Raw genomic sequence first — 25,184 nt, forward strand, 5'->3', positions numbered from 1 at the left:
CAAGTCAGAGGGCTGGATCCGGAGGTGTGGGAAGTCCAAGGGAACTATGGAACCAGTATTGAACCATGTGAGGAGCAGAGGTCTCAGCATCAGCTGTCTCTAATCGTTCCAAGACCTTGGTCTTAAATTAGGAACTCCCTGCTGCTAATGAGATCCATCACTCTAATTTTGAGCCATCAGTTAGGCCTCAGATATTTTTTTCAACTTCAGTACCATTACTGAACTCAATCTGCATGTTTGTATATTATTTGCAATATGAAGAGGCAAATATTAAACAAAAGAGGGGGAAAGAATTGGCTAGTTTAAACATCCTTAAATAGTAACTATTTTTGTAGCAAAGAGGGCATTAAAAATCTGTTGCATAATAAATGAAATAATTTAATCTGTTAAATATTAAGTTCATTGCGTTAGCAAGTACGAAACTTTGTGTGCATGCCCGTTAAAGATCATTTAGGGATACTTACTCTTTTGTTTGACAGTGGAGGTGCCCAAAAGATGCAAAACACTGCATCAAATTTTGTCAGTGATTTACATAGTGACCAGGAATTTTCCATCTTCCACTATGCTCAGTCAACACTAATAGTTATAAACTACACCTTTGTTAATATTTTATCAAAATCTAATAATCTTAAAAATAAATAGTTACGTGGAGGAAACTAATTTAAGAAATTTAAAACACTTTTTTCTCCTATTCTTTAAAAAGTTCTCTGAAAACAAAATGTGACTTGATTGACCTAAATAATTCCCAGACTAATTTTTGTGGTTAATTTCTGGAGTAGATCACTGCAAATGGTGCAAACAGGTATTTCAAAATGCTTAGGGTTTTGTTTTTGTTTTTTTTTTGTTTTTTTTGTTTTTTTTACTGTTTTTTTACTTTTATGGCATGAAAAACTATTAATAAAATTTCAAAATTAATGAGTATATCCATCAATATACTGGATTACAAAGTCCTCTAGTTATTGCCTCTGTTACAGTGCAGAAATAAAGGATACTGTCAGTAAACTAGTATGCTGAAATAATTACAGGCTACAGAAACCCTATATCAATAAGCTGTATAAAAATTTAAATATTAGAAGAAAGTGTTTTTTCTCGATTTATCATGCTGTATACAATAGTAATATTGGACAACCTGAAATTATTGCTTGTGTTGTACTTCAGAAGAAAGGCTGACCAGCTCCTGTTGAATAGCCTAAGAACCTGTATTCTCAGAAGGCTTTATTAAGACTTCTATTCATCGTTTCACCTTGAATCTCTTTAACATAAAATGAGCAATCCTCAGAGGGCCTCATTTGTATTTGGGATTTATAAACTATACCCTCAACAATGTGAATGTCAGTATTTAAGGAACTGAGACTGCATAACACTTGGACAATAGTTTCCCAGAGTCTGCAAAATACAGACTTACAATAGAGAATATATTTTTCTCATTTATAAACATCTGGACAAACCAGTACGCTGTCTAGATCCCACAGCAAATTAGGGTCTGATTTTTAATTAAGTTTGGCATGCATCAGAGGGGTACATATGTTCAGCACATGTTTTTACGTTATACATCTTTTGCTCCATTACCTATGTATTGTTCAAAATGAGTTCTGCTGCTGAATACAAACCGTCCAAATTGCTTTACTTGAAAAAGTTCACAAAATGAAAAATAATTGACATCTTTGACAAAATAGAGCTATGATTTTTCTGAAAGAAAATCCATGGGTTGGGGAAAAATGACTGAACTTGTAAAATTATTATAATTTTTCACCAAACCACATGCACTTTCCAGATTTTGAAACCTCATACTCAAGCTAAGTTCACCAAAAAGGTGTTAATTTCTCCCTAGTGTTTGAGGATCCATGCAACTCTTCTCCAGTGAAACTCAAATAATTTTATTGTTCTGAATTTAAAAAAAAAATCATGTTTTCATATAGTTCTGATGTGGGAAGGACTCAGAATTTAAACCCTGGAGCTCAGCAGCTTTGAGAATTATGATTGTAGGTACAATTATAGTGATATGTTCTCCGGGAGAACTTTTGGAAATGAACTTTATGACCTTGAGTTGCAAAAGGATGGGGATACATCACAAGTCTTTAAAACTAAGTCTAAAATTACTGCTGCACAAATCCTGGCCTGGCTCTGCTCCCCAAGCACACCTGGAGCTGCAGGACAGTATGTCCCAGAGAACTCTACTTGGACCCTTGCACCAAGGCAGATGGAACAACATTTCCAGGCCTGTGTCCTGGTTTCAGCTGGCTGAAGTTAAACCACGACTGACTGCTAAATCTTGCATCCCTAAAAGAGTAAATACAGATTTGCCTGTGACCATGCAAGTCCAGAAAGGCAAGACCATACCTGTTATGGGGTATGTGAGCTGTCCTTGCCACTAATAGAAGTGTAAGAGAAGAAGTAAGAGAAGGAAACTGAGACATTGAAGACTACTACCTCCTGACACCTTTCACTCCAAAAATCTAGTCTTGCAATAGTCTCATTTGAAATGAGATTTAAATGCCTTGGGAAAGAAAATACAAAATAATTTATCTACTTAATCAGTCAGGCCTCTCAGAATAATACTTCATGAGTGAAGGAGAAGCCAGTTTGGCAGAGTTACCATGGAGATTGGAGTTAGTCCCAAAAGTAGATGTTCTATTTTTGCCCTCCTCAGCTCTGCTGCCAGATACTCTGCAACCCCAAGGACAGGAATGTTGCCCAGCACATGATGCCCTAAGCAAGAAGAGAAAAAGACTGGGGAGTTACTTTTTGGTGAGCTCCATCAGCTACACAGAAGGCTGGAAGGGAGTTCTGCTTATGGAGAAAGAAAAAAGACAAGAGATTTGGTGCAAAAGAGTATTCAGCTGATATGGGAAGGTACTGACCTGCCAAGGGACAGCACTGAATACAGAAGTGAGATACACAGGCAGGTCTTTGTGCTAATGCAGAGCGCACATGTAGGAACATGCACACAAAACAAGAGCTTTGCCAGAGAACTTATCATTATAGGGTTTTTTGCTCAGCTTCTTGGTCTTAACCACAAGTTTACACTCACAACACAGTTATGTTTGTTAGCTGGAGGCTCCTCCTTTTACAGAGTGCAGCTTCTTTTACCCAGTTATAGCTCTTGACCATCCCTCTTCCCCACCCAAGCCCCAAGGAAAATGAAAACAGTGGATTCAGTGGATTGGCACCCCCAGTCACATCCCATAACCTGAAGTGACAATTCCTTGTTTCTAGGGGAAACAACCAAGGAGACATCTCATAACTATGTGGTTTTGATTGGCACAGCACAAACATAAAACTGGTCAGCAATTAAAGGCATACATCCTGCACGCTTATGCGGTTCCAACGTTTGCATCTTTTAAAAGTAAACAGAGCTTAATGCTAGGTTTTCCCTAGGGATAAAATGTGCACAATTTTGCTTTGTTGCGGTTTTTCATATAGGATAGTAAATGTTTGGGACAAAGGCTTGAAAAATCTATGCATTCTGTTAATATATAATTGTCCTAACAGTTAGCATCTGTGGCCGGGTTGATTTTCTAGAGTTTTCTGTGAAATTCACTTAAGTTTTTCAAACTGCTTTGGACAACTCCATCTCTGGTCTCTTTCCATCAGTGACGTATGCCCCTTGTTTTCACATAGATGCAGTATACAGTAGGATACACCATGACACATCTTCCAGAAAGTCCACTGAACTTAATTTCCTGACACTTTATACATATTTGGGTTAGCAATTTTCTGCTGTCCAGCTATCCCCTTAAAAAGTCTTTTTAAATCAGAATAGTGGAGTAAGTCTCTTTGTATGGCATTGAAAAATTACAACACTACATACGCATGTATTACATGTACTACAATACATACTAAATGTACATATTGTACGTATATGAATGTACTGCAATCTGTACTAAATGTACATGTTGTCAGGTGGTCAGATGTCATATTTTACCATAGACAGAGTGTGGTGAAGTTGAAAAGAAGCTGAGCTGCTAAGAAAGCTCTGGTTTAGGGGAGCTATGTTCCTTATGTTCTCTATTTCTCATCCTGATCAGATTGGCATAGGATACAGGGGTTTAATTGGCCATTCAGATTGCACTCCAGTGATTTCTAATCAGCCTTTGGTGATGTGCAACACAATATAATCCAGAATGTCTCCTGAGCAAAACAAAGCACCCTGTGAAATTGTATCATGGTTAACTCTTATTTGTGACACCTGGTTGTTGTTGCACACACCCCCCCCCCCCCCCCCCCCCCCGCCAAAACACCCCAACAGCACAAATGAACCAGAAAAAGGGCAAACTTCTTGAATTGGAAGGAAGTGGGTAAGAATTGACAGCAGGCATATAGTGATGTGAATGAAACTGAATCCAATAACAAATCCATATAAAAGTATGGCTTGCAAAAACTTCTTTTGTAAATCACGGCCTAAGTTTAAGAAGGAAGAGCACAGAAGGTGGACAAGAAGCAAGGAACAGCCAGATCCAAGGGTGAGGCCAGAGGGCAGGGAAGCAGAGATTTGGAAGTTTGAACCTAAGCAGGGTGAAGGGGTCACTTGCAGAACTCAGCAGATTTATGAAGCTTTATGATTTCTGGGAAAGGACAGATGACAAAAGGGATTAGGTATTTCTAGACGTAGTTAACATTCAATTCAGAAACTAGCTCTTCTACCAACATTGCCCCTGACAATACGTCTCCAACACAATCTGAACTGATGCAGCTATTCAGTGAATAACTTCATTTTTGTAGCCTTACTTTATAGTAATTTGTAATATGAAAACTATTAGCTTGAATAGTGCATGAACAGCCTCTGTAGAAAGAGAATACCAAGTAAATACACTATTTAACTGTGTTCCCCAAGAATGACATTATTTCTTTTTAGCATTTAGTGCAAGAAAGGAAGTTTTTAACCTGTTAAATGAAACTATTTTCACCTTAAGGTAACAGTAATTTGCTTTGTGTGAATCCTGAGGAAAATCCTTTCTCTTCTGAAACAAATAAGAAGCTACTTGTTTAACTTTCCTCTTCTGCCCATGGGTAAAGTGAAAATCTGAGAAACAACCACAGAGCAAAACTGGATCCCCATTGAATAGTTTCTCAGCCTGTTCTTTTTCATTTGGAAGAGTACAGAGCTGCCTGTTGGGAAGACTGAGACAAAGAGGGTCTATAAACCACAAAGGCACACTGCATTTTTGCCTGGCATGAATCAGCTGAGACCCACCTCCTTTAGTGGATCTATTCCAATTTACACAGACAATAGGGAGCAGGGAGTCATGAGCAGTTGTAGTTTTCTGCAATTCTTTATCCTTTACTGTAACTCCTTCTCCATGTTGCATGCTAACCAGAAAGATTTGAAGATACCATGTGTTTCTAAGTAACCTGTGTTATGAGGTAGGGATAGAATTCATTAACATTTCCTCCTTTTCCCGTTAGCAGCTTCTTTTTGCACAGAATGAATGTAAAACTGGATATAAAAGACATTACAAGCAATATTTAATGTGTTCTTTTAGCTGCTTTGAGAAACACAGCTGCTTTAGAGTCTCTTAGGACCACTGCATTTATGCTCCCAGCACTCATCTGACAAATAGATAGTTAATAGATACTTTCAAAGATTCTCTTGATATTTCAGGAATCTATAATGGGAAAGCATAACTGATGCTCACAGTAACTGGTAAAAGATTAAATAATTGTGTAATTGTTTCAAAATTGAAAATTGTATTTAGTATTTTTTATGATGAGAAAGACTTAAAATAATAGGGTTTATTTTACCTTATGTTTCATTCATGAGGTTATGATACATACATATTTACTTTTTAGAGAATGCAAGAATTACTGGGACAGAAGTGTTCCCAAGACACATCACATTTTCTCATGTGCTGCTCTACAGTAAACATATAGTCAGGGAGGGGGTAGTTTGCCACTTTTTTTTTTTTTTTTTCTTTTTACTTTGTAGATTTGAGTCCTTAATGAATGCTGTAAAACTGGTATGAAAATCCCTAACTCACAAGACTGTTGTGAGGATTAATTAGTGAATGTTTGTAAGGTGCTTTGAAGATGAAAGGTGTGATGTAAATGCTAATTGTTTATTATTACTATCTTCCTAATCTTGGACAAATTTGGTTGATGTGGAAGTGAGCGATTGATCTTGCTAAACAGAGGTATGCACAGTGGGAGAAGGGCCTTTGCAAGCTTCACATTAATAATTCTCCCTATGAATCTCCGCTCCGTTCTGAATATCTCCAGCTACCATAACCCTCTGCCTCTGTCTGGCTTTGACAGTGCCTTTCAGACTAAATTGCTACACTACTGCAATCTCTGGGCCTGATCCAACAACCCATGAAATCAAAGAAGATTTTTCCATCACTTCCAGTGAACTGGGCAGAAGGTCAAAAAATAGGCTTTTATGCAGTATTCTGGAAAATAACTAAACAAAAAAACCCTATTTTCTGGAAACTACCCATATTTGCTCTCTGCATGATTAGCTTGATACATACTGTCAGGTTTTGTCAGTTGTGTCAGATCATATTCATATCATACAGTTTCCTCTGTGCACAATAACATGATTCTTTGCAGGTCTGTTCAGCTGTGAATCTGTAGCTGTCTGCCGCATTAAATTATGTGCAACTTTAGCATCAGTATACTATATCACACACGGCAAGACATTTTGGTGCTCAGGGCATGAGAGCAGTTTGGTTCCCACTCCTACAGCACACAAAAAAGTAATCCTTTCTCTGGAGGGCGAAGGGTCTCAGTTCCCACTGCCTTCACAACTCAGCAGAAGCTGCAAGCCACAGCCAGCTACTTTTTATATGCTTATCTCTGTCAGCTGTACCTCAGAAATATCCCTATACTGGAAGCTGCTCCCCTCAACTTTCTGACTGTGAGGATGCACCATGAGTAGTCACCACCATAATGATTGTGAAATCAGAGGTTTGCTTAGTATTGGGCTCCCTTTGACTTCACAGACCATTCCAGCATAGAAAAAACTGTTAGCGCCTTAAATCTGATTGAGGATACGATTACTTAAAGTGAATGGGTATATGACAGCATTTGTCAGATACAGCAGAGTAGGAAAGTATTAAGCAACAGGAGACATAGGAATTTCTTACTTGCAAGTACCAGTTCATATTTGTACATGCTGTCAGTGTGCTATAGGCAAGTATCAAGTAGGAGGTAACAGATTCTAAAGCTAGAACAGCTCGGACTAAAATAAAACCTGTGTTGTTATCGGCAATGGCAGTTATCCAAGGACTGTGATATATTCTCTGTCACTCACCATTTTAAAGCCAGTTTAGATAGTCTATGTGTTCATTCAAATGAAAGAGTGAATCCTGCGCATTCCTATAGCTGATGTGAAATGAAGAGTCAGGGTCTCTTCACCATCGAAACAGCCAGGAGTGCACACAGTGAAGTGTAATGTGTCAGGTACATTCATTACTTATGATGCCTATCAAGCAGAGTTGACATTTATCAGGACACAGCTCAATAAATACCAGTCCTCATGGACTATCACAGCATGTCATCCTACTAAAAACTGAGGTACAAACAAAATCCTTTCTGTGGCAGTTGGTGAATTGGCTCAACTGTGAACCAAAGGCGTCTTCCTCCCAGTTCAGCACACGTTATCTAGCTCTATTGTGTAAGGGAATAGCACTTGAGCTGCAAAAGACAAAATAAACCAATAGAGAGACTGTTCTGCACCTACAGGTGTAACAGCTTGCATCCACATAGAGCTGTACTGGTCCTCTGGGCAGCAGAGAACATGTAGACCCAGATCTAGAAAAGGTTTCTGTGTCCCCAAAGCAAGTGTGCTTTTTTTTGTTTGTGACTCCCAAGTGCCATGGTAAATCTTTTGGGATGTTCTAGATCTGTGGTTCTCAGACTGTGGAGTATTAACAATTATAAATCAAGCAGCGGCGTGTGGGACTGCCATGTTGGCTTGCACTGCGATGGCTTACAAGAGCAAAATTTGCATTTACAGGTTTTGTTGGCCCCTTTGTAAATCTATTGTTAGCTGTGGGGGTTTTATGTCATCAGATCAGGAAGTAATGTAATTACTTTCAGTTTGTTTTGTGTTGGTTATTTGTTTTTCATGCTTCTGTCATTAAAGATACATATCTAGAACAACAACAATCATTGAGATGTTCTAAAATCATGTGTAACGAATACATTGGTAGCGTTACACTTGATGCTGCATTTCGGGAAGTTAGTACACAGCCACGAAGCTGCTTGAACACTCCCATCTGTCTCAGTGAAGGTCTAAGTGCTGAAATGGAGGTAGAAGGCACTTAAAGCACCTCTATAGCTCCACAGATCTAGGCGTTAATTTATAACTATATCACACAGTAAAAGAGGATTAGCCTCCTTATGAGCTTCCTTTAGTCTGTTACTGCTCTACAGTACAGTCCCCTCTGAGAAAAAATACAAAAAAGCTACTCACAGGGTCCCCAAATTCTCGTGTGGCTGTTGTCACTGCCAGGTTGCCCTGGCTGTGTATTAGGTTTTAAATGTAGCCTTTGTTCATTTGATCAGCAAGATTGCTGTCTGCCATTAATAGAAATGCTATTGGCTTTGTAAGGCAAGTGTGTCATCAGGTTATAACCATTATCTGTCACCATTATATTTTTAGTTTAAAGATATGACAACTGAGGGAAATGACACTGCAAGGACCGAAATATTTGTCTTCAGTGCTCCTTAAGCTAGTAATATATTATCCTGAAGTGCTGAGGAGCCACATGAATATCAAAGCTTGAGCTTCTATGTACTCAATATTGAATTACTGCCAACCTGGAAAGGATTAATTATTTGAATTTAGAGAGGGACAGCTTTGCTGAACCTATCTGAGTACATTACATATAACCTTTTTCAGCTGTCATAGGAGAGCCCAGACGGAACTTTCTCAGTCTGTTTGGATTCCAAATGAGATTTTTGAGATTAAAGGCCAGTGCCAAGGAAAAGAATTCTGCAGTAAACACCAATAAGATTGACAAGGTTGTGTGGCATCATCTCTAAAATAGCTACCATTCTCAAAAATCATACTAACAGAGGTCCTCCTTAAGCAAAGGAGTTAAGCGTTGGGAGTTAAGTGTGATGATAGACAGGTAATCCTTAACTGTGCCCAAAATCCTAATTATGATAGGATAAGTATAGCCTGATAGACCAAACCAGCCCTTCAGACCACAAAAAGTTGTGCCTCTCTAATCTAGTAACAGTTCTTAGAAAAATTAATAAGTACTTTCTGATGACTTAGTGAGTACAGTTACTGAAATTATTAGAAGTCCCAGTAAAGATACTACAGGATGCTTTAAAGGAAAATAATAATGCATCAGAAGCAATATTGTGTTGCAGATTAAAAACTACTTTCAGTCTATGCACATGGACATGCTGTGTATGGGAAAGGCTCTGTATGGAAGGAGTGTGGAGGAAGGAAAAAACAAAAAATCAAGGGAGTACATGCAGAAAAGGACTGTTTCAATTTTTCCATGTAAGCATTCAACTAATTCACCTCAGAGGCTGAGTGTCTGCAAAACAGTCTCTAAATCTTTTGCAGAACATCTGTGCTAGAGATGGGCGGACACGGCAGCTCTGAATCAGTTCTGCATTTACTAATTTATTACCACCTGCAACAAGTTTATCACATATTACTTTCCCCAGGAGGTAAATTATAAGGGCAAAACACATAGGACATGGCAACTGTATGTGAAGAAGTGTCATTATATTTTATTGTATTGCTGGCAAAGCTTCTGGTGAATTCAACTTGTATTTATTCAGGTTATGTGTTGTTTGTGGGTTTGGATGATGGATAGATCCTCCCACAGGGTCCTACAGAAAACACGAACAAAATACTCCACTGAGTATGGAACTGAATTTTACAGGGATTAAATGAATAAAAAGACACAAAATGCAATTTCCCATCTTCTGACTGAATACTACAGAATGAACTCATCAAATTTCTTTTTTCCCCAGTGCCTGATTGGCTTTATCCCATGTACTGTAGGTAAGTACTGCAAAACAGGACAAATGAAGGTACAAAGAAGGATAGGCCATGAGATTACAGCTTTAATATGCATTGAAAGAAAAATGTAAACAACCAGTAAATGTTGTGATAATAACTGGAAAAAACTCAGAAGTCTCTGTAGCTCTTCAAATGGAACTATTAATTATAGTTATAATTTTCATGCATTTATTCCAGCAGTTATGTTAAAAGGCCACACTGCTCCAAAAGACTTTGCCCCTTCCAGCCTTCCCTGCTACCCAAAGTAAAAGCAATTCCCAAAGAAATCAGACAGATTTCATGAAACAAAAACATCGCCATGTTTTCTTCTCACTGCTTTCTTTTTGACATGTGTTTTTACGTTTCATATTTGCTTCTCTTCTATATCCATGTAACTGATCAATGACTATTATCTTCTCTATGTTAAGACTGAAGTTAGCTATATGCCACAAAGAAGTTTTCTCATACAGGCAGAAGATTAAAATATGAAATAGAGAAAAGAGAAAATGGCACTTTGATCAAAGAACATTCCTTTGTTCAGCTCTGTCACTCTGAGCTATATTCAGAAAGGAGCTCATAGCATTCAGCTGATAACACAAAAGTTCACAAAATAATAATTTTACTATTGACTTGAAGTAGGATGTTTTCAGAAACATTCGCAAGTTTTTTTATAGTCATCACAGGTATCTCCTGAGCAAATTCCCATATAGTAAGTTATGTCCAACAAGGATATTGACAGAAGTCCCGCTGGGGGTCATACGGAAAAAAGGATGTTTAGTTGACTTTTTTCTCCCAGGGATCTATTTTAAGCAGGGGCTTAATTTAAAATTTTCTCAATTACATTTTTTTTTTTACTAGATTCACCTCCTAGACTAATTTTAACATTTCTTGTTTATATATTTTGATTGAAGAAATTTAAAGTATCTAGTCTTTTTCTGCTTCTGCTGATGGAAACAAGGAAAGTCTCATTCATATGAATGCAAACATGGTTATGTATTGATGTTAAACATATTATTTTATTCTTGTCAAGGGTACACTATGAATTTCTGTTATGGATAAATTTAAACTGTTCATACAGCTACCAACTGACTTCAATGATTGCTTACAGATTTGTTTAACAGAAACAGTTACTCTGAGACTTTTGCCCAGGCCAAAATCTGCTTCTCTTCTCTGTGCTTTGGCAGTGCTTAAAATTGAAATTATGTATTGTTTATTTTTATGTAGAAGTGATTTTTTTTCACCAAAAGTCTACTGTAAAGACAGTTTTACTGAAATTTCATGCACAGCAAGGACATTTTAAGAACAATAGCCAAAATATGTGTCTGCCATTAACATTACAACATTTTTCAAGAAGTGTGAACTTAAAACTTATGACAAAGAAGACATTAAATCTGATTTTGGTGACATGGCAACATTAAATGTAAATGAGGCATCTTTTATTCAGGAAAACTTCCAGTGATCAGGACAGTCTCTTCCCAGACCAAAGAACAAGAGAGCACAAAATGGTGCACAGAGTGCCTTAAAGTGAAGTATCTGGAAACTGCTTCTGCGGGTGGTCTGGGAGAATTAAATATTCTGACCAGTAAATGTGTTGCATCCTTCTCACTGCTCATAAAATGATGCAAATTACATTATATGATTTTGTAATTCATACGTGAAGGTTGACGTTTTGAAATCCCCAGTCAGACATGACGTTTTTAGTAGCATATTTGTTGAAGTATTTTTCTCTATATCTTCATGGAAATTATTTCTTTATTTTCACCCTGGAAAACCCCTTTTAAACATGTCTGCCTATGCCTTTACCAATGAGGTAAACTTTGCAGCAGTCAATATGCTCGATAAACTTCCACCGAAGTCAACACTTTCTATTTGCATTTATAAGAAGCTAGACTAGGGGCTTCAGGAGGTTTTTTTTTTTGGGTGTTTGCAATACTGTTAACAATTTATAAACCTTCTGGGGTTTTGTGGCAATCAGATCTTGCTCTGTTTTTAAATATCTTTGTTGCTTTTTTGCTGTGGAAAAAAACAGTTAAAGAAATCAGAGGAAACATTTAACTATAAACAAGGGAAACAGCTGAAACGAAGTAAAGACCAAGTACTGTCAAGTGGATAATGCAGGGAAAATGCTTCTAATTTCCATGATATAATCTTATACTTGAGAAAGTGAAAGACAAACCAAAAATAAACAGAAAAAAGATGTTTTAGTTGGTATGCCTTGAAGTTACTTTATTACAAATAAATCTTAACCATCTGAACCCTGGGAAGGACCTTAGAATTTGCAGTTTGAACTCTTGAGCTTTCATAAACTGCAGAGATCCACTGAAAAACAGTGCACATACAAACTCACTTCATATAATCCATTTCTTCTTTTGAGAGGCAGGTGGTGACTATTATAACGTTCAGATCAAAGGATCTGATCAAAAGTTCGCTAAACCTAAGGGAAACTATTTAAAAGAGCTCAGCTCAGGCCCTGTAGTTCTTGGCTTGGGTAAGAATAGCAAATCTGCTCTTGGAGCTTAGGTCACACAAGTAACGTGTTACAGATGACAATCTCTCGGTCCACTTAGAAAAAAAGAATCAGTCCATTTTTATGCATTATCATCACATACAATGACAGTTCAAATTTGAACAATAAACTAACAAAGAACCAGAGTATTTAATAGCTGATTCAAATAACTTTACAGATATTTCTTCTTATCGTCTAAAATTTGTCTCTGATCATAGGAATATATATTTATTTTAAAATCCTTTTTTTTTTCAAATGTGATTTTAATAATGACTCTTGCCATTTAATCTCAATTTCCTACAAAAACGATGATAGCAAATACTAGTTGTTACACAAGGTGTACCTTTTCATCTTATGTTAGTATAAGGCAGAGATGTGGAGAACATCAACAGGGAACTCTCTCTTGACATCAACAGTGAGATCACATCTTTTTCTTGTACAAATATTTCACACTTGATTTAATGATTTACCAGATGGAAGAAAACACACTGTAATTTCAAATAATTCTATAATTTCACTATTGTTTTAATGATACCACAAAGATCCCTCAAAAATATTGCCTAAGATACAGTTCTACTGAGGAGAAGTGTAATTCGGTATGCCACCAAACAGTGCAGACTGATTTTTTTGCTATGCATGACTGAACCTTTCTCCTGTGTGACTATGTGGGAGTCTTATAAAAAAGGAACTCTACAGTGTATTAGGGGATATTAAAACAATGAATTATATGAAGAGGAATTCTTAAAACCAGTTTCCTGGTTTCTTAGGGCATAACATACTTCAATGTACTTCAGTGTCTCTTAAAATGTTGCAGATACTGAATCTGAACCCAGTGTGGCTACTGCTAATAACATGTGCAAGCTATGAGCAAAGCAATGTAAACTCTATTCAGCTATCATCTCACTTGTTTTGTAAACTGAACGTTTTACTCCCAGTTGTTTTCATTAAAATGTACATCCTTACCATACAAATTGTTAATTAAATCATAATGTATTTCAAAAGGTTTCCAGACTTCATGAACTGTTAATTAAATATAGCTCAGGCTTTGGTTACATATCCTTTTAAGAGTTCCCATTCCCCTGAGTTTAGAGATCACAGCAGGTCACCCTGTTCAACCACGGTCTCTTATGCAACACTGAATAGTGTTGCTATTTTCAGTGAATTCTCCCATTTCTCTGTAAGCTTATGGGAGACAAAATTGGCTTGTAAATGATCATGTGCTAGAGATACAAAAGAATAATTAAATAGCAGTGCATGCTTTCTGGAAATATTAACTTCTGATATTTAAGTGCATTACTTTTAGACAGATAGCCCAAATAATTTTAAAAAGAAAATTCTGTTTAAAAAATAATAAGCGACACAGAGCATTAGAATGACTTTGAAAACCATCAATACAGTGGTGGTAAACTTGTACCTGTAATACCATGAGGAGTAAATCTTACCTATTTCTAATAATAGGCAGGTATTCTTTTTAACTCATTTATTTTAATACATTTTCATCTGCCCCCAGGCTTTCAGGCAGACAGCCAAATGACTCAAAGGGCAGCCTTGCATGTATCAGTTATAATTCAGGGCTTGTTTTCACACAAAAAGATTCATCTGAAGCAGCTAAAGGTGGAATTTGAAGTCAGTTCGTTATGTTACCTTAAATCCCAATGTGTGAATACCCTCATTCAGAATAAATTATTTTAAACTGAGTAGAAAGGGATTGATGTGATTTACTTATTCATGTTTAAAAGACTACTTGGATTTTATCTTTCCAAATGTTCCTGTGTAAACATTTTTAAATGTTAGAAAGAGAGCTCAGGATTTGGTCTTGGACTGTGTAGGGTCTGTACTAGCATTGGCACAGGACTCAAAATCACCATGTTTGGGAAGTTGGGAATGGTTTGAAATTGTGCATGACAAGTATCTTGAATAGCTTTGCAGGATCTATGTGATTTCCACTGGTTGTTATGACAGTTTACACCTCCAATTTAATCCTATTTATTGTACACTCCATCAGCTTCCACTGAAGTTAACCCAGCCTCCAAGTCAACAAAGGCATTCATACTTACCTAAAACTATGTTTGTCCACAACATTTCTGAGATGCATCTCAAGGGAGCCTTCCAGGAGTTACAGGTCTGGGTCATATGATCCTATAGATAGGAAAAACACAAACAAACAAAAAAACCCCAAACCAGAACTGGCAGTCTCATGGTTCCTGCTTGCACAGATGGTTCGTGATCTTTTGTTTGTGAAGGAGATGCTCGCATTTTTCACAGACGATGTATGGAACTACACTGTTCCTCTGGGATATAACTGTTTTATATAATCTTTGGCTATGCTGAACAAGCTTACATCTTTGCTCATGAGAAGTCCCTTATGCCAAGGACAATGGAGGAAATGCTGTGTACAAAGGGTGTCTCCTGGGAAGCACACAGGCACACGTGATATTTCTGACATAAATCAAAGACAGGTAATGAAAACTTAAGTTGATACAACTTTCACCTTCCCACTGATACATCGTGTCATTACCACACTATCTTCACCACAACGTACCACAATTTGCTTCCTTTTTACGTCTCTCCATGCAATCCTTTGTTAAAAATACTTGTTATGTTCATTATTTTTCTTAATCTTTTGTGTGTGTCTGCTTCATAGCAGAGATTCACTTTCTAGGTTTATTTAAACTCTTAATAGGCAAGGTGGAAAGGAATATAGTCAAAGCAAAATATACTAGCTGTTTGTGATAGCATGGGAGTCCTTCTGTGTCAGCAGCCTACTCTACTTTTTTCTGTATGAGAAAATGTTATTTTTTTATTAAGAAAGATATTACATTCCTGCTGTCTGTCAGTCAGGTACAGTGCACAAAATATATGCTCTTAAGAGGCAGTAAATACCCCCCTTTTTGAAATCCCAGAACCCACTTGGTTCATCTTCAGTCAGAGTAGTCTATGTTCAGAGTATTTGGTCTACTTCAGGATAGTTAATCCTAGCCTCCGTATTAGAATACAAAGGAGGATAGGGGATGATTTCCTGCCAGCACACTTATATTAGTACGTATTGCTAGCCACTATATCAATTATATACTGGAGAAATATTAACTAGTGTTAATGTTTCTCATCCCATCTAAATATTACATAGTCCTAATAGTCCATACCATTCTCCTAGAAGTTAGGAAAGAAAAGAAGTGCTATGTTTTTCTGCATTTTTCCACAAGTAGCAATACTCGTTCTTCAAACAATATTTCATAATCATTTGTTTTGTTTTGTTTTTAGAACAAGATTGATTTCATACAAAGGGGCCTAGATGCTAATTCAAAGGAGACCAAACAGGGTCTAATGCAAAGGGACCAAATTAGGGGAGGGTAAGGGCTCATAGAAGCAAAACATCAAAACATCATCCCAGGCCTTCCTTTAATTTGGTGGCAGATTTTTAACACATTTTTCTCAGGACCCCCTCGAGGGCTTCAAGCACATAATTTCTTCATTGTAAAACACAGAAACGTTCAATAAATGCAAAATAAGCTCAGTGTGTAATGTGTATTTAGGCCAGTACTGTCAATGAAAGAATACATACATGGCTGTGAAGTCCCCTGTGCATTTCTGTTGAAACCAGGAACGGTGGTACCTACATTCCTCGGAAAAAACAGTTTGGGGTTTTTTTTTATCTGGGAGTCTCACATTTACTGGTCAACATCATGTTCCTGCCTCCTCTTCCTGTTCAGTTAAACCACACCCAGACAATTAACTCCTTTTCAGCTTCTATAGCATTCTTGGACTTTTAAATATTAAGGGAAAGGCAGCTTTTTACTCTCACCATAGTAGCCTGGCTGACTGTGCTGAAATAGTCCTCCTCTTTTCTCCCCTGAATGAATGTGTGACAGGGACCACGGTTACTCTGCTTTGAAATGACACGCAAGGAATGGTGTGTTTCATGATGCTAAAATACACCTTTTTCCCCCTTTTCAGTTTTTAATAGGAATGGGATCATGATGGGAGTTTAGTGATGAAATAAGGGGCAGATACAGACCTCCTATCATTGCCTTTATATAAATCAGCATAAGCAAACCAGAGGGTAAATCAGATTATTTCTTATGTGGAGATGTCATCTATTTATTTCTAACAGATATGGTGCATACGCTCCCCTGCCCTGAGCTTCAGAGCTGACCTAGGGAGACTGCCTCCAAGGAGAGGGCGGCTACGGTCAGTTAGCCGGGTGCCAGCTGGTAAAATTGTCTTTTAAAAAGTAATTGACTATGACATTAGACAGCAACTAACCTCTTCAAGTTTCTGGATGTCAAATAGGCAAGCAGGGGGGTTATTTTGCAAGAAATAATTCACTGTAGCATTCAGCTAAACCAGAATAACTCCACTGAGACAATAAAATCACAGCGAAGATGCATTTTCTGTATTAAGATACTCAAGAGTTTAGCTGTGGAAGTTGCTCCCACAGCACCCACTTTTCCCTGATGACTATGTCAGACAAGTTCAATATAAGGGAAAAAGCAGCTTTTATGTTACAATGAGAGAAACTCAGCCCCTGCACATTTATCATCACATAGTGCTGACATACCCCTATTGTACTGTGGAGATTAGAAAGCAGTACCCCAAGACTCACATTTAAACAGTCCCGTAGTGGTTTTCATTTTTTTTGTGGAAGTTGCAAGGCAAATAAACATGGTGCTATGGGAAGGGTCCTCACGGAGCCCCACCTGTAGAAAAATTTTATCCCGTGATAGCTGGGTTACCATGAATGTAGAGGAAGCAATTCACTTTGCCTCAGCAACAAGAATTAGCTGCTAGAGAAAACCATTACTTTAAGCAATCTGGATGGACTTCTTTTCTCTGTTTCAGAGTACCCAAATCTTACACGAGTACCCAGAGAGGCATGTATGCTTCCAATTCATGTGTGAGCTTGAGCTATCCTAGTTTGCTGGGCTGAAATACCATCAACCCAAGCATTGTGCTTTAATTCTCCAGGCCAAGCAGCCTTAAAACCAATTTGAAATGCACTGAAATGACTTTGTACTTTCTGGGAACATAACTTTAAAAGCATGCTAAGAGCTGGCAAAGATGCAAACACATGGACTCTGTAGAGAACATTAATAGCAAATCTCAAGCACAATTATGTCTGTGTCTCCTAAGTTTGCTTTTCACAGTTAAAGGTCATTAACTGAAACTAGGCCAAAAGAAGAGTGCTTGCAAGCAGCAAAACATAGCAGTTATCATATAAATTCTTTTTAAAATCAAGTGTTTCAAGTACGTCAAAGTCCTAATTAATGCTTAGTGTAAATGTACTATGTTTCCTTTTTTTCAGCTGAAACGTGTTGCTTCATTGCTGTAACCAAAGAAAAGGAAATTAATGGCATAATCGCATCAGGAACATGATTTTAAAACAAAATGGATGTCCTCTTAGGTTTATTTTGCTCAGTGCTGCTTTTAAGGAGCATACTGCCTTTCCTCAAGAAGTTCTGGGCAGGAAAATATATGTATTTGGGGGGCAGACTGCCCATTTCCCCCAGAAGTGTTTTAGCTGCAGTTTGTCACCTGCATACCGTATAGCTCCATTGCAGTAGCAGGTGTAGTTGCACCTTCCACAGGTGAAGCACTTTGCCTCCCTGCAAAGGGGTGCTTCCATAGATTTTGTAAGCATGAGGACATGATTGCTGGTAACTTCAAAGCCAAAGAAACAATAAGAATCTGACACTGATCCCACACTGCTATTCATTATACCATATTCTGGCATCAGAAGAGGCACAGTACTAGCTTAAGTGGAGAGCAAAATCAACATCCAAAAGTGAAAATGGCACACAGTATTTTCATTCTAAATGATTTAATGCTGAGCTGTTTTTTTAAAAAAATCCATTCAAATGAAATTTTCAGGGACACTGAATTTTAAATATTTTTTAAAGTAATCAACCTCACAACCTCTGCAGAGATTCCCAAAATTCTTACTTGATTTCATAATTAAGCTGAACTAACATCACTAGGACTGAATCCTTACCACAGGTGTGGTTGAAGTGTCCTTAAAAGACTGTGTCAGTAATTGCATGTCTCAATATAATCTCTTTCAAAAAAGACTTAAGTACAAGAGTATCTTATATACATTGTCCCATGTATTGTGGCATGTTCCTTCTCATATAAAGTCATTCATCTGCTTAAGTGTTTCACGAGTAGGATTTGAATGCACATGACAATGCTGCAATGAATTTTACTTTTTGCAATAATTGAATTATTTGCATATAAGTATTAATTGATTTCTTTCATTTTATGAATATTAATTAAAAGAACATTGGCCTTATGTTAACATATGTTATTGGCTGCTGGTAGTTGATACAACAGGTGGGTATGCCATTGTATGTCGCTCTTCTATATTAATAGCCTAGAAAGTCATCATTCATGTTGGAAAATGCACAGACTTAAAAACAATTGCTATTTCAACCCTAGAGGAGATGCCATGAATACTCTACATTTAGCAGTCAGCTAATAGAATCAGTGTATCAGTTAATGGCTATAAATAACTAAGAACGTAAGGTCATGAATTAGTGCTTATCTGGATTCACTCTGTCAAATACAATGATCTTATAATGATATGAAACTGCTGGCTGCATAATCAAGCTCTTAGCTTGCAAATCAAACTATTGCTATTGTAAGTGTTATTAAGAGTTCCTGCAAGATAAATAAATATATTAAAAAATATTATGAAGCATCCAAATTGCTGCATTTCGTACAATTCGGCAGAGATTTTTAGCTTTCTTTTTCCTCTCTTTTTCATGTGTTTACCAAACTGTTACAAAACATATGCACTATTTTTGAGGAAAAATAACACAAGCCAAGCAGAAGGATCTATTCATGATCAGAATGCAATGGCCTTCATTATATTCCAGTTTGCTTATAAGTGACTGATCGAGAGTTAGCAGATGGTGTTTTCTTTCACCCTTTCGCCTTCCTCTTATTTAATTACTCCAACTTAGTTTATGTGCTGGCTCTATAATGCCTAATAAGCATGTATACTTGTAAGATCATCGTTTCTATGATCTCCAAATTCAGCAATGCTTAATCTACCCTCACTCCAGTATCTTAGACCAGATATTTAAGCTATATGCTCAAGACCAACCTGACATCTTACACTTTATGTTGCTCTTGGTTGTGTTTTCATCAAATGAACAACCTAGCATCCACCTAAGAAACTGTAGCACCTGTGGAAAATCTGTCTGGTAAGGAATATATTCTACTTAAGTGTCCTTCCTAGCAGCAACAGCTGCCATTAGTAGTGGCACAGAGGGACTGTGCAGGCTGCCCCAGTAGGCTGTGAGGGGTCTCCTTGGTCTGGGAGGGCAGTTTTATAAGGGCTGATATATGGCCAGACAGGAAGAAAGCTTGCAGATACGATGCTCTGGAGCTGTACAGAGACAATGCTGCCTCCATTTGACATGGTAATTAAAACACATGCTGTTATTCATGAATTGCAACAATCCCATTGCTATTCGCATAACAATCCTCTCTTCTTCCTCAGTCTCTAATTTCATTCCAACTCCAAACATTCAAAACATACCCAGACAAGATATATGGTGGGCCCTCTCATCTGACAACACTTTTTCCCTCCAAAGTCAGTTCTGTTTCAAACCCAAACGTTTCTCACAGCTAGTACCTCACCAGCAATCCTTTCTACCAGAAATTCGAGGTCCAGTCTTGGTGGATTTACAGCAAGTCATAACTCCTGAAAGCCCTCCCTGGTCCAGAGCTTAATGGAGCACCGCTCAAAGGACATCCCAGAGTGGAGGGCCCCCTTTAGCAGAAAACCATAACACAACAATTCACTTGTGGTTGAGAAGATTGAGATTGGGAAGACATGAAGGATGTGGGATGAATAGAGTCCCCTTCCATCTGCCTTTTCCTCAGTAAAAACTCAGGAAAGGAAGATTCCTCAGGCAGGAACATATACAACTCCTAGGGCCTGTGTGGGCTAGAGACACAGTCACATCTCCCTTCTCCCCAGTCTGCTGCCTCCAGTGCAGTCTGGCAGACCTGGGTGTGCAGCAGCTAGTTGAAGAGGTTTTGTCTCTCCGGATTGCTTTAACTTTACCATTCTGTCCTTTTAACAGAAGTTCTGCAGGATCAGAAATTCAAATACAAGTTCATTTTAAAGGAATCAGCAAACATGATACTGATGTAACTGTTTTTTCCCATTACTAGGGAGAATTCAGAAATAACACACCCACAGCACCTAAATTCTGAAGAAATTACATTATTCGCTGAGTGATCTACTAGAGGACATCAAAGACACAACTAAACTGCAAGCCTTTGTATTGAATCAAAAACAAGAGATCATTTCATTTTCTTCTTACATTTCTTTTAGCACTGGTCTAAGTAGCCTAAGTGAATTTAGTGATACAGAAACTGTGGAAAGATTTAATTGGCTGAAACCAATATAAATATTTGTCTCTAAGTGGCATGCATTATTTATATCCACTACAAATGTCCAGCAGATAAATTCTGTTTGTTTCCTTTTAAGGTGCAGATTCCTGGAATTAGCCAAGTTCCTTCAGCAGCAATGTTTTAATCTGTTCCAGGACGTCTGAAATTCTGGAATATCTGGAGATTTATTCTTCTGACTTGCAACTTAGAAGGCTGAGCATGAATGACATTAGTTTATTTTTCCCTTAAGGGAGTTTTAGGCATCTGGTGATTACTAGACAGAAAGACCAGGCTTTTTTTTCTCTCTCCTGACTTCACACTACTTCTGAGCTAAAGAAAAGAATTATAAAGATGGTGCTTTAGAAATGGCTAATACTAGACCTAACTCCCATCCCTGTGAAATCCCCAGATGCTCCATTAAGCTGGATTTCTGGGTTGTTTCCACCTCAACAGGAGTATCATGGCCCCAAATAGTATCCATAATCTGGTTCATGGTGGTTAAAGATGGAGTTCTAGGTTTCTTGCCTGGTTTATTCATGATGCAGTCACTACAAGCCCTTTGGATAAGCACTTCACACAGTAGGTGTGAGGTTCAGCTCTAAGGACAGCGTTACACTGCATTAATCCAATGACTTTAATACCTTTACCCCCACTATCTTACAGCGATGTAGCTGAGAGTGAATCAGGCTGAAGATTTTGTGTATAGGTGATTCCATTATTTTTATGAGGCCCTGCAGGCTCTAATTCTTTGCACCATGTGGGAGCCTTCCATGAATACAGAGTGCCATCTGTGCTTGGGTCTCATTCCTTAAAGAAACATTTAGCTTTCTATTCATCCTTTCTGCATTCCTGGGGCTGAGCAGTGTGTGAGTGCGTTACCCCTTCCTCCCTTGTGTCACCAGAGTTTATTGATCAGCCTCAGGACTAAAAACACAGCAGAGAGTCCTGCTGTTTCCAGTAGCTGTTGCCTATCTTTTGAAGCAGAGATGAATGTTTGAGCCATAATGTATTCTTTCGACACGAGAGCATTAACCTATTGTGAAAAATAAATGCAAGAGATTCTCAAACTGGGAGGAGAAAAGGCATTGGAGCATCAGAAAGCTTGCACACCAAGCCTTTTGCTTCAGCTCTTGCAGCCTGAGCCTCTTGTATCTCTGACTAATTCTCTCCCTGTTCACCACAGGAATACTAATTGCCAGATGAAGCTTTTTGTTCAGCTAATGCTCTAATTGTTGCTTAGAAGAGGAATTGTTTCTTGCAATCATTTACTCCGAAGTGAACTTGAAACCTTATTTCTATGGTTGAGTCCAGAGACCACATAGTTATAAAGCTACTGAAATTACCAAATCAGAGTCACTGGGTCAAAAAAAGCCCCAATTCTTTCTGAAATGGGTTGTTCAAATCCAGATACATAACATTTTGCCTTACATCACAGGTGAGCTGTGACAACATTAAGTGCCTTGCATCATTCTACTGTGACACAAAAACCACAAGACATCTGGAGTTTCAGTATGAATGAGAATCCAGAAGTTCAGATGCGCATCACAGTCACGTTTGACTTACCAGCACTAAACCACAGAAGCCTATAAAAGCTACCTGAAAACACGAAACATTAAAACAGAAAAGCACAATCTTAATGTAGGTAAACTTCTGAACAGAATAGGTCTTTGTGTTGCCTGCATTTTCATTTATATCCATCTAGCCTGTATGTGAATCTAAAAATTTAAGAGAGTTCTTTGAGGTGCATGGATGCATACCTATTCTGCAGTGCACTGAGGACAAGAGCACCTATTTGGGCCTAAGTTCAGCTTCTTCAGCTTTTTCAATAATTAGGATTTGTGATGCTCTACCTGAACCCAAGAACACACATTAGCACAAGCACTCACACAAATATATGCCTGGAGTAAAAAACAAACAAACAAACAAAAAAACAACAAAAAAACCCAAACAAAAACCCCCCCCAAAACCCCACAACCTAAAAAACCCCAGAAAACAAAACAAAAGAAACCCAAAACAGAAACAAAAACCCAAAAACCTAAAAAGAAAAAAAGATATCCTAGCTTCTCATAAGAAAAAACACACATAAGTATATAAGAGAGAACAGAATAAAAGTAGAAGATATGTACCACTACAAACAGGTCAATAAACTGGTGCTGTATTATATGTAAGGATAAAACCAGTACAGGAGAAAGTCACATAAGTAATTAAGGATTCAGGGACTTTTTTTTCCCTGAAGGCACTTCCTGGGCATCTTTCATACTTTACAGAGGACTCCTTAGTGCACGCTCTGCTGACTGCAATCCTAGGCATGGTAGCTACCAGATGTCATCCATTCATTAAGACTGAAGTGGTCTAATGAAAAGCAAGATTTCTTAAGATCATTGGTAGTATAAAATAAAACAAGACAAAAATATGTATAGATATCCTGCTCATGTATTGGGTAGTGCATTTTAGAGTTAGTTACAGTATATAATAAAAATCCTATGTATTTCTTTACAGAAGTGTTTCTTGCTCTCTGACTTACCAAACCTTTGAGCATTAGACTGATCTGATTTCCTTTTTCTTGACTTTTCAGAGCTTGGTAATACCTTTAAGTTTCTTTTATGTGGTCAGGTTTCTTATGATACCATGTAACTCCTGTGGTCTCATCCCAGATTTGCTCAGGGTGTGACCAGCTATTTTCAGTTCACGGCTGTATCACCTTTGCCTCTTAGTAAACCAGTGTGAGTGTTGACTCTTGCAACCACTCATTTCCAAACATAAAACTGCATACTCTCATGTACTGTGGGAATGAAGGAGACGGCTGTGGCAAAAGTCCTGTAAGGACAGCAGTCATTATGCTTGTAAGTGCTTGTTGTACCTGACCAAGAACGTTAGAGAATTCATTACTTTTAACTCTAATTCTGCTCTGTATGAAGTATGAATTACTGATTAATGAACACCAATCTGTTCCAACTACATCCTACACCCCATATGGCATATAAAAAACCCTCTTAAAAATAAAGTTATAAAAAGAGATCTACTAAATCATAGCCCAAGCCATGACTAAAGTAGGGGTTTTATCTATAATCTCATGACTTATTACATTATTGAAAATAGTTTTAAAAGTGACTAACAAGGATTCAGATGTTTCTTTGGGAGACTGCCTCATTCCCCAAAAATGGCATTATCAAATTTTCCCAGATATTCAAGGCAATTATTTCTTCCTTTATAGTAGATGTAGGTATTGAGTCTCACAAGAAGAATAATAGATAAGACATACACAAAAAAATGTTCTACATAAGCCAAAAATTCCCTGTGCTGAAAATATATTTTAACGAAGAAGGAGAAAGGTGTTCTCTTAATGCTTACCAATGATGATGGGACCACATTAGATGTACTTTCTTTCAGTAATGCAGCTATGTCTCTGATAGCTTACAGAACGGGTTTTTTTTTTTTTTCATTTAATGTCTTCTTTCTTAGCAATGCCCAGAGCAATGTTATTGGCAGTCTCTGGCATATGACAAAATAACAGCTGTTAGCAAAAGCATTTCTACCTCAGCTATGCAGAAAGGAGTCAGGGAAACAAAGTAGCTGGGAGCTGTTCAAAGACCTAGAGCAGGTTACTAGGCACATCTGGAATGAGATATAGCTCTCCTGAGCCACGTCTAGATGACACACAACCCCAAGGACACCAACTGCCCTAGGGTCCTGATTGTCCAGACTGGAACCTGATGGCTGTGTGCTGTCGCTCCCCTCTCTTCTGCTTTCCAGGTCCCTGCCAAAGAAGCCAGGGCATGGTGAGAGGTGGGCTGGCTGTTAGAAACTTCTCCTAACCTCACAACAGAGTCCAAATGAAGCATGAACCTGGGTGTAGGAACTCGAAGCACTCATAGCTTTGCCAGTTCAGACATAGCCTTGATGTTTTGACTACATCATTATGCTTGTGTCCTTAAGTTCATGGGGGGTGGGGTTTTAAAACACTCGGACAAATAATTTTGGCATTAAGCATAACAAAAAAGCCAGGGGTTCACGCAATAAGTCAAGTCCTATACAATGGTTACGCTTGTTTCCAATGAATAGGAGCAAATGTGACTATTAGCAGAGACTAAGTCAGATTTGCATAAGATGTATCTAAAGCAGTTTAAATCAGCATGTAAACATATACAGAGTATAAACCTTGTATACATTCAAACTTGTTCATGCTAACTCCAGTACCAAAAAAATGGAAAGTTAGTGGAATTTCATATCCAAAACTATTGGATGTTACAACCTGAACAAAGGGTAGACTTTTATTGGATTGTATTCGTTTACTTATGTACTAGGATT

The 25,184-nt window shown here is 37.8% G+C and overlaps 1 long non-coding RNA gene across 1 annotated transcript in view; it reads right to left on the reverse strand.

Annotated features, from left to right (window-relative positions):
* Nucleotides 1–24,299, reverse strand: part of LOC121233368 — a 34,132-nt gene extending 9,833 nt beyond the window's left edge. The window contains exons 1-2 of the long non-coding RNA XR_005932585.1: nt 24,228–24,299; nt 14,531–14,612 (exon numbers count right to left, since the gene is read on the reverse strand). This is a non-coding gene — a long non-coding RNA (uncharacterized LOC121233368). The remainder of the gene's footprint in view (nt 1–14,530; nt 14,613–24,227) is intronic.
* Nucleotides 24,300–25,184: the final 885 nt, after the last annotated feature.

Source organism: Aquila chrysaetos, chromosome 6 (genome assembly GCF_900496995.4).
Source record: "Aquila chrysaetos chrysaetos chromosome 6, bAquChr1.4, whole genome shotgun sequence".
Lineage (NCBI taxonomy): Eukaryota > Metazoa > Chordata > Aves > Accipitriformes > Accipitridae > Aquila > Aquila chrysaetos.